The sequence below is a fragment of the Mchenga conophoros genome, linkage group LG14 (assembly GCF_057382185.1).
Source record: "Mchenga conophoros isolate Kocher_MC1m ecotype Shallow Benthic linkage group LG14, M_conophoros_male_GT1.1, whole genome shotgun sequence".
NCBI classification, from domain to species: domain Eukaryota; kingdom Metazoa; phylum Chordata; class Actinopteri; order Cichliformes; family Cichlidae; genus Mchenga; species Mchenga conophoros.
In genome coordinates this window covers 40,450,411-40,464,475 of record NC_140539.1, presented here as the reverse complement: position 1 = coordinate 40,464,475, position 14,065 = coordinate 40,450,411, and the positions used below count along the sequence as shown (strand labels likewise).

The 14,065-nt window shown below is 47.5% G+C and overlaps 1 long non-coding RNA gene across 1 annotated transcript; it reads left to right on the top strand.

Annotated features, from left to right (window-relative positions):
- The first annotated feature begins 5,550 nt into the window (after positions 1–5,550).
- On the top strand, positions 5,551–11,951 carry LOC146560461 (uncharacterized). The gene is made up of 3 exons (XR_014888250.1): positions 5,551–5,927; positions 11,507–11,709; positions 11,796–11,951. It is a non-coding gene; the product is annotated as an uncharacterized LOC146560461 (long non-coding RNA).
- Positions 11,952–14,065: the final 2,114 nt, after the last annotated feature.

Genomic DNA, 14,065 nt, shown 5'->3' with positions numbered 1-14,065 from the left:
AGTCCTGATTTTGCACTTGGCTGTGGCTCAGGGGGTTGGGAATCGCATCTGTAACCGGAAGGTCGCCGGTTCGATCCCTGGGCTCTCTGTCCTGGTCGTTGTGTCCTTGGGCAAGACACTTTACCCTACTTGCCTACTGGTGTTGGCCAGAGGGGCTGATGGTGCGATATGGCAGCCTCGCTTCTGTCAGTCTGCCCCAGGGCAGCTGTGGTTACAACTGTAGCTGCCTCCACCAGTGTGTGACTGAATAGTGGCATTGTAAAGCACTTTGGGTGCCTTGAAAAGCGCTATATAAATCCAATTCATTATCATTATTAATTCCAGATCAGTTCTGGGTCTGGTTGAATTGGGGTTTAGGCCTTGTGTCTTGATACAGCCCTGACTTTGTTCTGCCTCGCTGCTTAATTAAAAAACTAGTTTAAGGTGTCCTGCACATGTGATATATATTTTTCCCTATATGAAGTCATTTTTTTTAACAAAACTCAAAACAGAGCCTGTGATATTCTGGATTAGGCTCTTAAAAGGATCAGGACAGAAGGAGGTGGATAGGTGCCTTTATTGAACAGCAGGACATCACACACTAACTTGTTGTTTCTTAGCGGTGCAGAAAACTACCCTTTTTTGTTGTTATATATTGGTCAACCAAGAACTAGCCCTGTAACAGGCACTTCTGTATTTTACCACTGGGGGGCAACAATTCACTCTATTACATTCCTCCCCTTTTAGATTTGTAATTGAAGTAAGCAACCCTTTAAAGAATGTATTTCACTGCCCCCACCAAAAAGAAATATTCTGTGGCCCTTACGAACAAAGAACAAATGTAGCCATTACTTTTATTATTAAACTGTTCACTTCTAAAATAACTGGCAGTAAATAGCTAAAACATAACTCTACATTTTCAAAGATTCAGTCTCTTTGGGGGAACTCTGCGTCTTTCTGGGTATCTGCGTTCCACAGATGGGCTTTGGGTGGTTTCTGGGTTGGATACTGGTGGTTCATCGGTTGTCTGTTTAGGTGGTTCAGGAGGTAAGGAGTGTGATGTTAAAATCCCAGGTGGACTTGGTGGTATCTCTGAAACAACACCGTCCATAATCACTTCTGGCCGTCCCTCTGAAACCGGTGAAAATATAACTGGGGGTTTCTCCACAGTCTGTCTCCATGGTAACAGGTGATCCACATGTATTGTGCGTGTTCTCTGTCCCTCTTGTATCAGGTAAGTAACACTTCCCATTTTCTTCAGAACTGTTCCCTGAGTCCATTTTGTTTCCCCCCCCCCCTGAAGTTTCGGATACGCACAGCGTCTCCCTCCGAAAAAACACGAACAGGTTGGGTTTTGTAATCATGGTGTCGCTTCTGCTCAGACTGTTTCTGTTCAATGTGTCTGCTTAGTTCAGGTTTCAGCAGGCTGAAGCGAGTCCGGATCTGACGTTTCAGGAACAACTCTGCTGGTGTACGACCCGTCACAGTGTGCGGTGTACTGCGATACATGATAAGGAAGTTTGCCAAACGATGACTGAGTGGCAATGTGGCCTTACCATCTGCTTCCAGCACATTTTTCATCAGGGATCGTTTCAGGATTTGTACTGACCTCTCTGCTGCCCCGTTTGATGCAGGATGATAGGCAGGAACAGCTGTGTGTCTGATCCCATTTAACTCCAGAAACTGACTGAATTCCTTTGACACAAGTTGAGGTCCATTGTCTGAAACAAGCTCTTCTGGAAGTCCATATGAAGCAAATAACCCTCTCAAAACCTCAATGGTGTTGTGTGAGGTAATGGATGGCATAGGGAACACTTCCAACCATTTTGAATGACTGTCAATGACAACTAAAAAGTACTGCTTGCCTTTTTCAGCGAAATCAATGTGAATCCGTTGCCAAACTCTCTCAGGCCACTTCCACGGATGGAGTGGTGCAACGGGTGGTGACTTCTGTACAGCCTGACAGACTGAGCAGCTTTGAACCAGTTCTTGTATATCACCATCACAGCCTGGCCACCACAGGTAACTGCGAGCGAGTGCTTTCATACGACAGATACCTGGATGTTCATGATGCAGGTCTTCCAGCACTTTCTGTTGGTAAACCGGTGGAATGATGACCCGTTGTCCCCAAAGAACACATCCTTGTTCTGCTGACAGCTCGTGTCTGCGTGTAAAGTAAGGCTTAAGTGATTCGTCTTGCATATAACTCGGCCACCCATTCATGGTGTAGCTCCAGACCTTGCTGAGGATTGGATCCTTCATGGTTGCTCTCTCAATGTCTTTAGCTACTATTGGTAGCTCTTCCACATGTGAGAAATAGAAGATACTTCCCTCAGCGGCAATGTTGTCTGGCGTATTCCGAGGTAGACGTGACAATGCATCTGCATTAGCATGTTCAGCTGATCTTCTATATTCAATGTCATAGTTGTATGCCATTAGAATAAGAGCCCAGCGTTGCATTCTTAGTGCAGCGAGTGTTGGGACAGCTGACTTTGGCCCTAGTATAGCCAGCAGTGGCTTATGATCTGTTATGAGGGTGAATTTCCTTCCATACAGATATTTATGGAATTTCTTTACTCCAAAAATTATGGCAAGGGCCTCTTTTTCTATCTGGGCATACTTTCGCTCAGCTTCAGTTAATGTTCTTGATGCGAAAGCCACAGGCCTTTCCTCTCCATTTTCCATGACATGAGAGATGACTGCGCCCAATCCATAAGGTGATGCATCGCAGGCTAACTTCAATGGCAGATTTGTGCTGTAGTGCACCAACACTTTGTTCTGCAGCAGTAGACTTTTTGCATCCCTGAATGCTTTTGCACATTCCATGGTCCAAATCCATTTAGCATCTTTTCTCAACAGGTTATGCAAAGGCTGAAGAATGGTGGATGGATTTTCCAAAAATCGACTGTAGTAATTTAGAAGACCAAGAAAGGACTTCAGTTCAGTGACGTTTGTTGGTTCTGGTGCATTTGCTATGGCTGCTACCTTTTCCTCTAAAGGATGCAGACCATCCCTGTCAATACGATGTCCCAGGTACTCCACACTGCTCTGAAGAAAATGGCACTTGGAAAGCTTCACTCTGACACCATGCTTCTCCAGACGTGTGAGTACTTCCTCCAACCTCTTCAAATGATCCCTTTCAGATGAAGCAGTGATGAGGATGTCATCCAAAAAGCAGGTGACATGCTCCATCCCCTGAAGGATTTGATCCATCACAAACTGGAAAAGAGCCGGAGCACTGGAAACACCATAGCTGAGGCGATTGTACTTATAGAGACCTTTGTGTGTGTTGATGCCCAGATACTTCTCTGATTCTTCATCTAACTGTAGCTGCTGATAGGCATGAGAAAGGTCAAGTTTACTGAAGGATGTTCCTCCAGCTAAAGTGGCAAACAAATCTTCCGTATTTGGAAGTGGATATCTTTCCTCTTCAACACACTGGTTGACACTGACTTTGTAGTCACCACATATCCTAATTGTTTTGTCTGCCTTTGGCACAGTAACAATAAGGGATGCCCACTCACTTTTCTCAACCTTTGAAATAACCTTCACCTTTTCCAATCTGTCCAGCTCCTTTTCCACAGCTTCTTTTAGTGCATAAGGAACTGGGCGAGCTTTACAGAAAATTGGTGTGGTGTTTGGTTTAGTGTGGATTCTAGCTTTAAATCCCTTTATGCAGCCTTGGTCATCCGAAAACACTGCCTGATGGCGCTGAATCACTTCTAGTACTCCTGGCTTTGCTTCTTTCTGCACCAGTACCTTGTGTACTGTGAAAATCTGTTTCCAGTTCAGCTGTAGTTTCTTTAACCAGTTTCGTCCAATCAGAGCTGGTCTGTCTCCCTGAACAACGATCAGTGGTAGGGTGATGTTTTGAGTCCCATACTGTACTGGTAACATAATATATCCACGCACAGCAATGTGTTGGCCTGAGTAGGACTTGAGCTTTAGCCCACTGGCTGGTTTTATAGGGAAATGAGTGAGATGCATCTGATAATACTTGTCTGATACTACCGACACTGCTGATCCTGTATCCAGCAGCATGGTGGTGTTCTTGCTCCCAAGCGCAACATCCACTGTGTATCCCTTCTCACTGGAGGTGATGGAGTACATTGAATATACTCCAAAAAGTTCAGCTTCATTATTCCTACTTGAGCATTCATCCTCAGTTTCCAAATACTGAGTTTGCTGACTGAATTTTTTATTCCTGCAAGCACGTGCAATGTGTCCTATTTTTGCACAAACATGACACTTTTCACTCTTAAATTTGCACTCACGTGCTGAATGCTTTCCACCACAACGATAACATGGTTGCTTCATTCCTGTGTCTTTTTTAGGTCCCTTCCAGTTCTTTGGCTTGTTATTGCCCTCTTGCCTGTTCTGTCCTTTCCATCCTTTGTTGAAAAAATTTGGAGCATTTGTCAAGGCATTTACGTGGTGAGGGTCCTGGCGTCCTGAGAACTCCATCGTATTTTTCGAAGCGAGTTCCATGGATACGGCAATCTCACATGCACGTGGAAATGTAAGATCCTTTTCCGATAGTAGCTTGCGCTGCACAGCATCAGAACGCAGCCCACTAACAAAACGATCCCTCAGGGCCTCATCCAAATATTGTCCAAAATCACATGTGGCTGACAACTGCCTCAGGGCGACAACATAGTCAGAAACTGCCTCCCCTTCTTTCTGGTTACGTTTCTGAAAACGAAAACGCTCAGCTATCACCACTGGAGTCGGCTTATAATGCGCACTTAACGCCCCAGTCAGCGCTGCATATCCTATGGTACTCGGTACCCTCGGAGACACAAGATTCTTTAGCAGCCTGTATGTATCTGCTCCGATCACAGAGAGAAACGTGCACACTTTCTTCTCATCGGAAACATCATTTGCCAACATCCATTGCTCCAACCGCTCCAAATATGACTCAAAATCTTCCTTCGATTCATTATACTCTTCAACACGACCCACATGCATCGCCATGTTAGCTCACCAAAAGCTGTTCCGCTGCAGCCGTGAAGAAAACGTCTTGATTTGTCTTTTTCTTTACATGTGAACACAACCCTCCTACAGCCTCTGTCACGCTGTGGAAATCTTTAGAATCCTCGTCGCCAGTTGTGATATTCTGGATTAGGCTCTTAAAAGGATCAGGACAGAAGGACGTGGATAGGTGCCTTTATTGAACAGCAGGACATCACACACTAACTTGTTGTTTCTTAGCGGTGCAGAAAACTACCCTTTTTTGTTGTTATATATTGGTCAACCAAGAACTAGCCCTGTAACAGGCACTTCTGTATTTTACCACTGGGGGGCAACAATTCACTCTATTACAGAGCCAATTAATCTTTCAGTCATTTCTAAACCCCCCCCCAAAAAAAAAATAAAAAAAAATCCCACATACATACTACCCTTTAGGGCTAAGCCCCGGGTGTTTCAAATGTCTGGCTCCGCCTCTGGTGAACACGTTCTCCCACGGTCACCCTGAAGCCTAACCTTGGTCTTTGGGGACCCCTGATGTCTGGGCCCGGACGGTGACGTCACTGGCTCGCGTTCACGGTTCGCTCTTTTCTGCTGGGACGCGTCCCAAACCGTTCAGCTGCCGCCTCGGGCTCCGGGAGCGGGCACGGCGGGGTCCGGGACGCGCCGGTGTTCGAACCACACCGACACCAGGCCCCGGGCCGCTGGCACAGGGAGCCGCTGGGGTCCCGCAGGGCAGGGAGTGTCCCGGGGGAGGAAGGCGGTGCTCTGAGTGGGACGCGGCCGGCGGGGCTCCGTCAGCTTACGCGGAGCTCCGCCGCGGCGCAGACATCTTGGCACCGAACGGTGAAGACGGAGGGTCCGGTCCTGACGCCCCGATGGATCGACGGCGAGGCTCGCGGTCCAGGAGGAATCCTCGCCGGGAGCCAGCGGCCTGTCCGCGGGGCCGGGGAACACCGGCAGCGGTCCGCGCTCTGCCCGTGAGTCCGTCCGTCCGCACTGCAGCAGCGGTGGCTGACCGTTGCGGCAGCGCTAGCAGCAGCTGCTAACGGCTAGCTCCGAAGCAGCCGTCAGAAATCCCGGTTTTCGCTCCTGGCGCTGACCGCTCCCGTCTTTCCCGCCTGAGCTGCGGTGTACTGTCCACAGTGAGAGCCGAGGAGCCGCCCTTCAATTCGGCTCACCCATAAGGAAGCTTCGTGTAAGACAAACGAACCTTTTTAGCGTTTTTATGTGTCGCTGTCGTCGATAAATACCATTCTCGTGAGCGGCGCCGAAACCTACGTGACTGGGTAGAAACATCAGTCCTCCCGTCCAGGTACAAATAACTGGGGGGACACACGAGGCTGCCGAAAACAGCGGCACAGCCTGCCGTTACCGGCCGCTAAACGATCTGAAGGGTTTCCTTCGCCATCCCGGGAAATTTAACACCAACGTTAAAACGGAGATTTCTTCAATGGAGTTCGGAGTGCGCCCCTTTTAAGGTTTATCAGCGGGTAACTGCAGGCTGTCAGCGTACATTTTAACCTTCAGTGTGGAGATGTTCTTGTTGTGTGCACATATGTGAATATCAAAACGCCTTTTCGTGTCTACGATTAAAATAAATATGTCATATGAAACAATAAAAGGGGAGAACATGTCCGCCAGCATTTAAACGCTTCATCTTTATAATCTGAAGCATCCGCACGGAGTGGTGTAGCTTGACGTTTACAGGGAAACCACAAATGCATCTTCATATTTATACAAACGAGCTTTCTTTAGAAAAGATGATGTATATTTATAAGAAGGTAAACTGACAGCTGGTCTCTGCGTGTGAAATTAAAATAATGATGGACTCTGCTTTATTTACGACGCTCTGTTCAGGTGCTGCTCTGACAGTCAGATTTCAGAGTGTTCAGCTGCCTGCCTGTCATAAGGATTACTGCGGATTCATTTCCAGCTGAGCGATGTTTCTGTGCATGGATGCCGAGGTCCACATTTCATGTTGCAGTTTAACATTATGTCATCAGCTGGCCAGGGATGGGAACTGATAGGAATTTAGCGATTCCAGTATTGATTCTCTTATGGATTGTTTTTCACCAGCATCACTAAGACATTACAGTCATGTAAATGAATCACACGCTGTGGGTCGCATGTTTGAGCGTGCTGAGGTTTCCTTCTTCTTTGTACTCGGTAACATATTACACAGAACACTTCGTTCTACTATTCGTTACTTTCATGTTCCTCTGTAAAATGATCTGAAGCGCTTATAATCACCATCTAACGATATAACCATGAGGCTACAGCCCCACATAGCAGCACGCACCTCTCTCAGGTCTTTTTCTTAGTACAGGGGTGGGCAACTCCAGGCCTCGAGTGCCGGTGTCCTGCAGGTTTTAGATATCACACCTGAATCAAATGATTAGTTAATTACCCGGCCCCTGGAGAACTACAAGACAGGTTGAGGAGGTCATTTAGCCATTTGAATCAGCTGTGTTGGATCGTGGACACCGGCCCTCGAGGCCTGGAGTTGCTCACCCCTGTCTTGGTACAACGCAAAAATGAAAACCAGCACAAAAAGCGGTCGCCACGGTGATTCTGAACAGGTAGAGGAGGCTGCAGCCTGACGGCTCATCTGTTTGTTACCTGGTGCACTCTGGGTTCTTGGCTAGCTCAGCATTAACATGCTGTCTGTGCAGTTGCTTGTAAAGAGTGAAGTTGTGTTAGCAGCAGACTGCAGTTTGTATCTCGCCCTTTTGTGCAATAAAATAAAAGTGACGTGCATATCCACGCTGGAGACTGCACCGCCGTTTTCCTCCTCCGACACGCCAACTAAAATCAGCTGATCATAGCACGAGTGCAAGAACCGATAAGCGGGATCGATAGCTCAACGACCAGGAGGAATGGAGTTTTCCGAGTCGGGAACAGTGCCCTCTGCTATGTGAAGTGTTTCCCAGGCGCTGCCTGTAATAACTTGCGCCCTGTTCTTGTCTGTGCAGCTGCAACTCTCCGTTATGATTGGCTCTGACTGACGGTGTCAGCTCCTCATCCACGATTGCGAGGGAGGTGTTGATCTCCAGAGCTTGTCACCATGACAGCATGCTCAGAATCTTTTACTCAGGGCAACCTAGCATGATTCAGGGCTCGAAGTCATACTCCGAAGTTACTGTAGCCCCTCCCCTTTTAGACAGCTGGCTTCTGATTGGCTGACCCTCACAGGCATCTGTATGGTGCTTATGATGTCATATAGATCCCAGAGTAGAAAAGTCTTAAACGGCCCTCACTGTTCATCCTCCAGCAGTAACCATGGAAACGTGTTTCCATGGTAAAGATGTTGGAGTGTTTCCACACCCATACAGGATGTAACGCAGCGAGCCCGCTGAGGTCATCCATACAGATTCATTAATGTTGATTGATTACTGATCGATCCGGCCCAGAACTGAAACCAGGAACACCTGGTCATGTGACAGCTCGTCAGTAGCTGTAAATGCAGAATGAACCTAATCTGTGACGGTCAGCTGGGGTCAAAGGTGAGACGCTGCACCAAACGCTGCTTCCTGTGATTGCCCTCTGCAGCGCTGTCACTGAAGCATTCCGAGGTTCAGCTTTCCATTTAATCTCGAATCCAGCCATCTGTCTGATGACGGTGAGTGGAGGAAGCTCGTTGTACCGTCGGCCGTTTCCCGTGGTTACCGCAGCCTCGCTTCACTCTCTTTTTGGATGCTGAGTCTGCGTCAGGAGGCGGGGCTGCTTCGATGTGAAGCTGATCGTTTAGATTTAAACTCTGATCTCACGGTTGCACCACGACTCTCCTGGACCAATCGGAGGCAGTGTGGAGTCACACGGTGTGCTGTGCTGTTCGATGGTGATCAAGTCAAGTCAACTTTATTTGTCAATTCTGCCACATGTACAGGACATACAGAGAATAGAAATTTCGTTACTCTCAAACCCTAGTGATTAAAAAATGCGATGGAGCCCTGAGGCAGGTGCTCTCCCACCGCCGTTGCAGAGCTGCGTGCTGAACGTGACGCTCTGCAGCTTCCTTCGGTCCTGCAGACATGCAGAGGGAGCCTGTTGCTAGGCAACAGCAGCAGGGCTGCGGCGCTGATGGAAAGCTCAGTGAGTGACGCCGGGCTCACAGGTGAGCTCGCTGGTCCAACCTCCAGCCGATGCACAGCGTCTGCTCCGACAGGCCCATCAGGACCTCGGGTATAATGGCGTGGACGTTAGTGGATCAAACACGTAGCGCACTCTGACCCGGACGACCCCGATCACCTCGTGTTCAGGCTGAGGAGGCAGTCTCAGATGACGGAGAGCTTTTTTTACGATGTTGGCTCAACTGTGCGTGTGCATCGGGGTCTGTAACGATCACCGCGGTGTCGGCCATGTTTGATATCTGGATACAGTCAGGTGCAGGTGACAGGAACAGGAACCCCAGAGTGCTCACCTGTCCTGTTCAACCACCTGAGGACTGACGTAGCGACGCCAACCCGGCGACCGTGCGGTAAAACCCGCCGCTCAGCTCCACAGGTCATGTCTGTGGAGACGTGACCTGTGGAGACACTGAGTTTTTGGCACGCTGCTCTGACCTTTTATTACTGAGTGTTTCTGACATCGAGCGAGTGGTCGCGAGCTCTGACCACATTCCTGCATCGCTGCACGGATGCCGTCAGGAATCATGGCAGATTGGGGCTGGAGGACATTTCCTCTTTAAGGGAGGGCGTGACCGAAAACTGCGGCGCTGACCGACGTGTTTGGAGGTGTGGCTGCGGGGGAGGGTAAAGTGTGATTTCAGGTATTACCTCAGCAGTGTTTCTGTGACCCAAGCTGTGTCCCAAAGCGTAGGCTGCGTCCTCCTGAGGACCCGGCCTTTGCGGTCTACGTGGGCCGGGTCCTTTGAAGACCGAGAAGGCCGGAAGAGCGAGGTTGTGAAATTGGACGGTCCAGCCTTCAGATTTGCGTCATCGCTGTCTGGGTGGGGTTTAATGAACTTGGCCGTCTGCTCCGTGCTATCTAAATATAACAGGACACTGGAGTAAACTCTCGACCGTCTCACACTTCTGTTTAATCAGTTTTCTGTTTGACGTTTATTCAGCTGTGTGAAAATCCTGGAGGAACCCACCCGATGGATTAATAAAGTTTTATTTAATCTAATCTAATAACTTTGATCTCAGCCAAACCGATTTACTTTTACGATTTAAGTTATCCGAGTGACTTAAATATCACGTTTAACCTGAGTAGCGAAAGACAGCGGGGATCCGCTGCCCTCGCCAGCTCGAGTGACCATTGAACCCCGGCTAGTAGGGGTGCAACGATACTCGTATGGATATTGAACAGTTCGATACAGTGCTTTCGGTTCGGTACGCATATGTATCGAACAATACAAATTTAAAAAAATTTTTTTTTTTATTTTATCAACTTTTCTTCTGACTATGCTGTCTGTCTTGAGCGCTCAGTGGATCTGCGTTCGACTACTCCGCCTAGGCTGCACTGTCGAGCGCAGATCCACTGAGCGCAGCACAAGCACAGAAGCGAAGCTCATTGCAACATGGCAAATTTATTCAGATTTTGGTTTTCATGTGACGTATGACCCTGAAGGTAAGCGCGTCATGGACTAAAGTAAAACAGTATGTTGGATGTGCCACGCAATGCTCAATTACATGGGTGGGAACTAGTGCGTTAGCGCAGTTAGCTCGTTAACGTGTTGGTCGTCCAGCCCCACGCACGGGGCGATCCGCGGTAGCTCATTAACGGAGATTTGCCGTGTTGTGGCGTTAAGGTCATTTCAGATTAACGCTGACAGCACTAGTGGGAACACAACGAATATGACTGCACATTTACTCCGACATCATCCTAGTGCAAAGACAAGTGGAAGCAGACAAAAAAAAGCAAGCATGCTACTAACTTTAGCCAACTCATTTAGACAGCTGTTAGCACATGATTCTCCTTATGCTGCTGAGAATATAGCCCAGAAGAAGCGGATAGTATAGCTTTTATTTTGAAAGAGCCATTTCTCTGTAATAAACTCTCTTTTCCAAAGATGAGTGATTCCTCCATCAAACTGTACTTTTGAGTTAAAATATATATTTATAATTTTAATAAATGTCAAATTAAAAAGGTATGAACATTTTTTTGTATCGAAAAAATATCGAACCGTGAATTTTGTGTATTGTTGCACCCCTACCAGTCAGCTATCGAGCTGGTGGGTAGCAGACGTCTCTGAAAACGTCGGAGCACTTTTGCAAATATGTGATATCTTGATAAACCGAGCAGATATTTGAAGGTTACACAGCTGCATTCACGCGAAAATATGTAAATTGTCATTGTTGGAAACTGGAATTGGCTGAGCTGCGCTATGAATTCTGGGATATGGTGGGCCACGAAGGACGCACCCGACCCATCCTTCAAATTCGGGGAAATAAAGGGCGTATCTGTCGGCCGCATTTGAAGGAGTCGACGAATTGGGACAGCCTTTATCGCCTGGCTGTGACGTAATCAGCCTTCAAATGCGGCCTCCGAAGGATGCAGCCAACGTTTTGGGACACAGCTCCAGTGTGTGGTTTGTTTGTTTTTTCCTAAACAGGAAGGGGCGTGTCCCATGGTGCCGCTGTGCTGCTGCTGCGGCTCTGTGGTTTTTTTAGGTTTTGATTTTTGTAGCGTTGGACAAGAAAATCAAAACCTAAAGAAAATACAGCGCTGACAGAACTTCCTGCAGGGGGCGCCAAGCACCAGGCTGCTGGACATGAGGAGGTCTGCACACTTCCTGTGACCTTCATCAAGTTTCAGGTGAGAACAGGAAATCGTCACATACACGCTGAATTTCACTCTTCATCATCTGCTGCTGATTAACTCCTCCTCTTCCTCCTCCTCAGGTTTTGTGGCTTGTTCAGGTGTGACAGTCTTGGAGGCGTCGCTGACCTTCGGCGATCACGCCACAGCTGGATGTTTGAGGCTGATGTGTGCACTTCCTGTTTGTGATCGCTGTCAGAGCGTTTCCATCTTCCTCAGTAAAGCAGAGTGAAAATAAACTTTCCGAGTGTCTCAGTCTGTTTACGTGAACCCGCCCATCACGCTGACGATGTCATCATGCTGATTAGACTCCTTTGATTTGACATTGCAGCCTGTTTCAGCCACCAGTGCTGACTGGTGCTGGACCAGTGAAAGCGGCGTGACGCGTGCTTACTCACAGTAGACTGTAAATAAAAGATGGACTCCAGGCTGCTTTGATCCAATCAGAAATGACAGGATGGAGTCATCAGCTGACGCTTGGTACCACAGATACCTGCGCATTAGTAACATCCAATCAAAATCCTTGAATTTCACTAAAACTGGAGCTCCGCCTTTGTGGACGCTCTGTACAGTAACCTCACAGCAGCCATATTGTTGGTCACATGATGTCATTAAAAACAGCACAAACACGTCCAGTCCTGATATCACAGCAAAGCGTGTAACAGACACGCAGTCCACAGTGTCCATTTCATGCTGTGACCCTCCAAATGTGCAGTAAGCTGCAGAGCCAGCAGAGGGAGACATTTCAAGCCAACATGGAAATTATGACGTGAAACATTCAAACAGACATTAAAACTTTTACATGTAAACACAGGTTAGCGTGTACACGCTTTGCTGTAATACTGGGTTGGTCCAGAGGTCCACACTGCAGATACTGCAGATGCTGTGTGTTGAAATGCGGAGTTTGAGAAGAGCGCAGCACAAAATCAACTGACTGGTAATGTTCACGGCTTGTAGACTTGTGCGAAAGATCTTTTTTTAGAAAGATCTTTTTTTTTTCTTTTAAAGCTAAATTACATTAGCACATTACACCTTGACAACAATTTGGCATCAACACTTGGAACAATTCATGTAAATAAAAAGCGTAAGACCTCTGTTCTGTTTGGATAAGTGACCATTAGCCACAGCAACATTTAATGGTCTCGCTGATAAGAAAACGCTTTTTATGTGCGTAGATAAGAGTCTAGTCATGGGTTATTGTTAATTATTTTATGGTCTATCCTATTTATACAACTGTCCCTTATTTGTAATGACTGATTTTGAAAGGAAGATTTTAAAAATCTTTCACTGTTCCAGAGTTTTGAGTGATTTATTTTTTTGCCTCATGTCTGCCACAGTGTTTCTTTTTTCTTGTACTGAACATGGACTGCATCACGGATAAACAAAGGCACTCCAATCACAATATCTGACTAATTTAGTCATCCCGTGCAAAGCAAAACATCTGCAATAATAAATGAGGCTATCTAAAAGAAAAACCTTGAATAAATGAGTGGAGAGACACAGCCAGTGCAGATGTTTCCACACAGGTGCACTGCATGGTACAATTAAGCAATTAACATCCACTCATGCTCCGTGGCATGTAGATAAATGCTGAGCAGGCCCATCTACCTGTCAGTCAAAGAGGCCACACCCCTAAAAATGCAAAGAGGTGAGTTATATAAACATTTCCCCCGCCTTCATAACACCTGTGGGGCGTGTTATGACTGTCTGTGTTTCAGGCTGTAAACATGTTTGTTTGTGCTGCGAACCTTTAACATGGAAGTCTATGGAGACGGACTCACTGCTGCCCCTGCTGGACATCTCAGGTTCAGTCTAACAGCAGCTCACACTGAGGCTGTGACACTAAAGACAACACAAACCTGAAGCTGCTCTACTTCGCGACACACACACACACACACACACAGAGTTTTTGCAGAGGTGATAATCTTCAGTCATAAAACTGGAGCTTCAGTTAAACTGAGCAACCTGGTTTCTCATCTCTGCTGATGGTCGAGGCGTCTAGTTTGACCTGCAGGACATTTTTTGGTCGCTCCCGGTCACCACGGCAACCAGCAGCCTGTAAAAACAGAATCGTTTCTTTTCATCGACCCGAAAAAATACAAGAAAAGAACAAGATGGAGGGGCTGTTTGTGAGGTGTGGGAACCTGCTGACGAGTGTGTGTGTGTGTGGATGGACAGATGAATGGACAGAAGTGTAATTAAATCGTCATCCTTCAGCTCCGGCTGAAAGTCTGTCTTCTCCTCCGTCTCTCTGAGTGACGTGCCGTCAGGTTCCCAATGCGCCGGGCCTCCGAGCCAGCTGGACTCGAGCCAGGAAGCCGTGGGCCCCGGGCAGTGGGCCAGAAACACTGAG